Consider the following 6,710-nt stretch of genomic DNA (forward strand, 5'->3'; position numbering starts at 1 on the left):
CAGCCTTTTTGAACTCTTGACTTGAAATATTTTTTTTATTTTATATAAAATATCATTATTATAGAAACAAAGAAAAGTATTTAAATATAATATAATACATTAGACTTATCATAATTTAATTACAACATAAAATTTTACTAAAGAAAGACTTTAAAGGTCGTAATCCTACTATACGCTACTTTTCCAACTTTACCACTATATGCATAATAACTCAATTCGCCTATTCCTTGATGCATTCCTGACGTCGTCCCTCTTGTCATAATCATTTACAACAATACCCGAAATATAAACATAACATTTGTAAGTTATAAAAAGTTAACGAGTTTAATTACAAAATACCTTTAAACTTTTCTTGTTGAATTCTACATTCTGACTTTTTGGATTACCGTTTTTGTCTTTGGCGGATACCTTCACAACTTCATATATATACTTTATACATACTTACCGTTCTTTACTTATTATCTTTCACTTAACTCTTTGGCTATCTCCAGATCTTACCAGATGATACAATATCTTCTATTATCATCAAACAACCTTCAATGTTTATTCCAGAACAGTTGATCATTGATACTATTCTCTTGATGGATACTACTTACATATCTTTCATTTGGCAGGTACCCTTACTAAGTCTGATAATCATACCATATCCTATCTTAGACCAATGCATACTCATACAGATGAGAATTATTCTAGATTATCTAGAAGAATTCCAACACATTCTTCTTATAGAATAATGGAATAAACCAATATGTCAAACAACTTAGATTCCATAAGATTTCAGAAAGAGTTATGATGCCATCCAAATATGGCGGATACTAGATATTCAGGCTTTAGCACCACATAACATAGACGAATTCAGATTGACTGCTATATTTTTCATAACTACGAATATGCCCGTATTATAAGCTAACAAATTTGTAACAACCCGTTTTCAGTGAAATCAGAACAGTGATTTCGGGATTACAAATTTGAAGTCAGAAAAATTAATTTTTATTAATATTATATGGTCTATAGTATGATAGAAATACCGTATAAAAGTTTTGTTAAGAAATTTTACCGTTTACATACCTAATTTGATGTAAAGGACTAAATTGCATTAAGTGCAAAAGTTGAGTTCTAATAGCTAAAGGTATTAAATAACTATAGAATTTTAAATTGGAGGTCCTTATATGGTAAATAGACCATTAAAATGCTTAGTTGTTAATCATGAATAGCCATCATTGGAAATTTAATGAATTATTAAGGGTAATTTTGGAAATTGATAAATTAAGTGATATTAAATAAAAAAATCTATTATCATCATCTACCACCAAAACAAAAAGAAGAAGAAACCCTATCCATGAAAACTTGAGATATTAGCAAACTTATTTTACTCAATTAGGTATGTATTTTAATCCCATTTTTAATAATTTCTATGTTTCCGAGATCGTAATATGTTAATCTAGCTAGCTCGAGGATTGATTTGCAAAACCATTAAAGTATTAGGGTTTTTACATTGATGAGTATGCTTGAATTATGAAGTTTTATGATAGAAAATGAAAGGTTGTTAATAAACAACTTTTGTAAAGAGAATTTTAATGAAATTATCAATTAGGGATTAAATTGAAAAAGATGATAAATTTAAGGTAAAATTGTGAATTTTATGAAAAATATTGGTTGCTTTAATATGTATAAAAATCAGCTAGGCTTAAGTAAGGATTAAATTGCATGAAAGTTATTTTCCGAGCCTAGGGACTAAATTGCAATGAATTAAAAGTATATGGGAAAATAGTAATTTTGCCAAAAATATGTGTTGAACTAAATTGAATATGAATTATATCAAATTGAGTAAATTCATTCGTATAGATCCGGTTAGACCTAGTACGGAGTTAGATCTTGGCAAAGGAAAAATATCAGATTAGTCCCTTCGTATCTACGTACATTTGTCGAGGTAAGTTTGTGTAATTAATTTGTACATTTATGTGTTAAATTGAATTGTTGTTTGTGAATTGTATAATCGCCATGAATAAATATAGGTTGTATATCCGAAAATTACCAAGTTCTGTTTGAACCATAGGAATTCGTAAGATACAAATGACATGTCATTAGGGTTACCGATTTGGTTGAGGCCCTGCTGTGTTGCGGACACACCATAGCTCTTATGAGCTTCCCGATAGTTAGCTCGCATGAGCTTGCCGTTACTTAGCTCACATGAGCTTCCCGTTATTCAGCTCACATGAGTTTTCCGTTATTCAGCTCAGAGGAGCTTCCCGTTTACAGCTCATATGAGCATATATGAATATGAATTGACGAATTACAATTCAATACACTTAATGTGTACCACCTGTGTATCCAACGATATTTTAAATGGTTCAACGAACATAGTTCTGTTATGAAATTATATGAGTTATTATGAACTATTACCGGTATTTATATGAAATAATGAAATATGATTATTTGATGAATTCAACCATGTGTGTTGGATCTTATATGTGATTTTCATGGCTAATATGTTGTGATCATGTGTTTAGACTTTTGGCCAAATGGATTGAGATATGCTATATTTATTTACCTATTTTATGGAAATATGGTAAGTTAAATTCTATATTATACGAACTTTCTAAGCTTAAATGCTTACTCTGTGCTATTTTCCATATTTTATAGTAATCGGAAACTCATACGGGTTGGAAACTGGTCGGAGCTATTTTACACTATCCATCGGCTCTTTTGGTATTTTTAGTAAATTATTTTTGGTTATACTGGCATGTATAGGTTAATTTAGCTAATGTTGGTATATAAATGTTTTGTTGAGACTAGCCATTTGAATGGCTTGTGTTTTGTATATTTTGATGTATTCATATATGTGCCTTTTTCATATTTAATGTGTGTTTGATATGGTTAAATGATGGAAAACTTATAGGTATATTGATGATTGATTTTGAAATAGTATAATTGGTACAATTATGCATATATGCATTTGGATATCTAGGTTAATTTGGATATTTGGTTGACATGTATTAAGTTGTCATTTGAGGTGCCAAGGGCATTTTGGTTGTATGTGATGATATTTCATGTTTAATACTTGATTTTGGCTTGATTTGTATGCCTTTTTATGGCTTGTTGATATGCAAATTGTTGTGTTTAGGTTGATGTTAATTTGAATTTATTGGTTTTAAAATATTTCTCTTAATTTCATCTTTCAATCAAATTAAAAAATAATAGTATATGTATATATATATGTATATATATTTATCCCAAAACAACATACAATGATGTTAGCAAATATAATAATAGTTGAATAAATCATAAACCATAAACAACCTCACATAAGATTTCAAATTTAAACCAAAATAATTTTGAATAAAGGTAAACCTCATATCAAGATATCACACTCCATTAATATTTTATCTTTGGACAAAATATTAACTTGTAAGTGATATATTAGTATAATAATCAAACATTGACAATAAGAACATGTCGAACCATAAATCTTCCTTTGGGTCAATTTATTGCTCACATGTAAAACCGAATAATTGTCACATGTTTATTACCATAGTTGCACGTGTAATATTATTAACTTTCATTTTTGCCGATCAATATTAACATAACTTAAGTTACATGCACATAACTTTTTATATTTTAAAACAAAATAATTTATACAAAAAAAATCACTTTGTTAACTTATTGCTTCAATTAAGTTATTTTAAAAATATATATAGACATACCAATATTCAAATTTAAAATTTACCTAATAGCCAAATGTCAAAACTATTTTTTTTATTGTTTTATAGACTTAGAAATAACTCAAAATAAAGTTGTCTTAATAATGTAATAAAAAGTCGAAAACCTTAATCTTTGACAGTTTTTTTCTTCCAAAATCATATATATAAAAATTAAACAAAAATAATGTAGTGGTTCAAAGTCAAATAATTAACAAGCATATGCATTCATAATTTTGGCATGGGCAAAAACACCAAAACAATTCACGCATATACATGTATTCATAATCAAATAGAAAAACTTACCTTGAATTTACCATGTAAATCTAAAGTTGTATAATTAGACAAAGATTCGCATGAATACTTGAAAAATATTTTCAAGCCAATAAATCTCAAAAACAAAATCATAATAGTTGGCATATCCCACAATTCATACAATAAATCATATCATCATAATTTAACAAAATATTTGGAAACATAAGATGTCAAAACCTATATTATAGAACCAAATTTAAAACCAAATTCTTTAAACATATATTATGATTAACATGAATTTACTGCAAAATATCCAAAAACTGAATAAATATTCATAACATAAAATTAATAATGTCAACGAATATCCATTAAACCAAATTGACAAAAATCATAATTCGTTTAGATTGACACTAAAGCATACAACATTAAAATTCTCAAAAAAGAAAAACATGGTATATGCAAATAAACAAACAGCAATAAAACATGCTTTGAGGGGAAAAAACATATCCTGAACTAGTAATCAAAAGTCAACGGAACAAAGAAACTAAAGAAATATTCCAGCAAAAACTTTAAATTCTCAAAATACAAACAGCGTGTTTGTTATGAATTACTCATTTACCTTATGCAAATCATAGAGAAAAATCTAAGGATATGAAAATAAGTGACCAAATAAGGTAGACTACCCAAAGTCTCAACAATAGTATATTTATTTCAAATAAACTATAATAACCCAAAAAAATTCAATAGGCACACATTCATATACATAATATCACAATCATAAAAAAAATAAGTAATCCACCTGTATAAACTACATGATTGTTTGAAGTTTTTACCTTAATCAGTTTAATGAAAAAAAAAAGAAACTCTGACTCGGAGAATTCTTTTATGAAGCACGAATAATTTAAGAATAACAATAATACAATGATAATGATTGTCGAAACCATTTTTCTGAAAAGGGGGTCGACTTTGATTTTGAAAACGAAAATGAGAGTTGTCACCAATCCTTTTTATTTAGGTGTAATCAGATCACCTAGGAATTCAATTGTTATAGCTCAATTTTACCCATGACCCATTTAAATTAAACCCAATAAAACCCAAAACAAAATAACCCATCAGCCAAATACATTACAACTAACCTACCCTAACCCAAACAACAATAACCCAATTCAAAAGCCCACTAAGCCTAGCCCAATAGCCATCACAAACCCTAGCCCATCCCAATCAAATCAGCAACCAAAACCTAGGTGCGCCGCACCTAGGGTCTTCAGCCTTCTGCCGTCTGCCATGGCCACCAACTCTCCAGCACCAGTCACCTGCCCACATCCACCACCTGCTCCACCTGCAAAACAAGAAGGACACGCAACAGCGACAAAAAGAAAGCAGACAGTGTGACAAAATCGACTATAAAGCCGAATGAAAACGATTGTAACTGGCTCTTTTTTTTCCGAATATTTAAGAAAAGCAAATCAATACAAAAACAACTAATATTGAGAAGCAATCGAATGGAAAGGTGATTTCTTTGTTCCTTTTCCTCTTTATTTCTATTATCCTTAAATAGATAAACAAAAGATATCAAATCTTACCTCGTTTGGGGCGATCGGAGAGTAGAACCGAAAGGTTTCTCCTGATTTCCTTCGGTTTTGTTGAGGTTTTTGGACACTTTAACTACAGATCTAGGGTGGGGAAACAAAAGGGTTTAAAAAGGGTCGGTTTTACACTTTCGGCTGCCGTATACGGCAGTCGCCAGCGACGGACGGATGGCAGTCTGATCACCAGAAATCGTCCATGCCCAGAGCCCCCTAAACCCTTTCCCCTTTCTTTTTTTAAAAAACACAGCTGAAATGAAAATAAAAAAAAAAACTTGACTTTTATACTATTAATGAAACGGCGTCGTTTTGAAAGACCCCTAAACGCGTCCAAAACGGCATTGTTTTGGGGGTAGCCCAATTACCTGACCCATTGGGGCTAGGATCCGCGTGTTTTTGCGGAAGGGTCTAATTGCGCGAATGACCCTTCCGCTTTTTAAGCGTTCTACAATTTAGTTTATATTTATTTATAAATTGGCCCTAAAATTTATAGTGTTTCGCAATTTAACCCCATTCAATGCTGTGTGTTTTAAATGCCTGGGGAATTTGCTCTTTCACCCTCTGATATTTTTAGAGCATGTGCAAATGGGCCCTTCTTCATTTATTTCCTCTTAAATTTGCCCCAAAACTTTGTTAGCAGTCCAATTTTAGTCCTTTCTTATTCATTTTTGTTTCTTTATTAAATATTGTTATTATTATTCTAATATTATTAATATTATCAATATATTTATTATTTTTAGTGTATGTTTGCATTATACATGCATACGTATATATATGGTATTATATTTAGTTACTTTAATTTCATATTGTCATTATTAGTATTATAATATTATATCCATTATTAATACTAGTGTATATTTTATTATATATGTATATATATTCTTTTTATATAGTATTATCGTTTCTATTATTATATCTATATATATGTTTATTATTTTCACTATTATTTTTTATTATACGTATATACATATAGATGTTTTTTAGTACTTATTATAAATAGATTAATTTCTTACTATATTATTATATATATATATATTTTTACTCATCTCTTCATTATTTATTATTTATTATTTTAAATACTCTTATATTATGTATATTATTCTTTTTAAGTATTATATTTTCTATATACATTTTTTTATATATTACGTATATATCTTTTAATATAGTACTT

The sequence above is a fragment of the Gossypium hirsutum genome, chromosome A09 (genome assembly GCF_007990345.1).
Source record: "Gossypium hirsutum isolate 1008001.06 chromosome A09, Gossypium_hirsutum_v2.1, whole genome shotgun sequence".
Taxonomy (NCBI): Eukaryota; Viridiplantae; Streptophyta; class Magnoliopsida; order Malvales; family Malvaceae; genus Gossypium; species Gossypium hirsutum.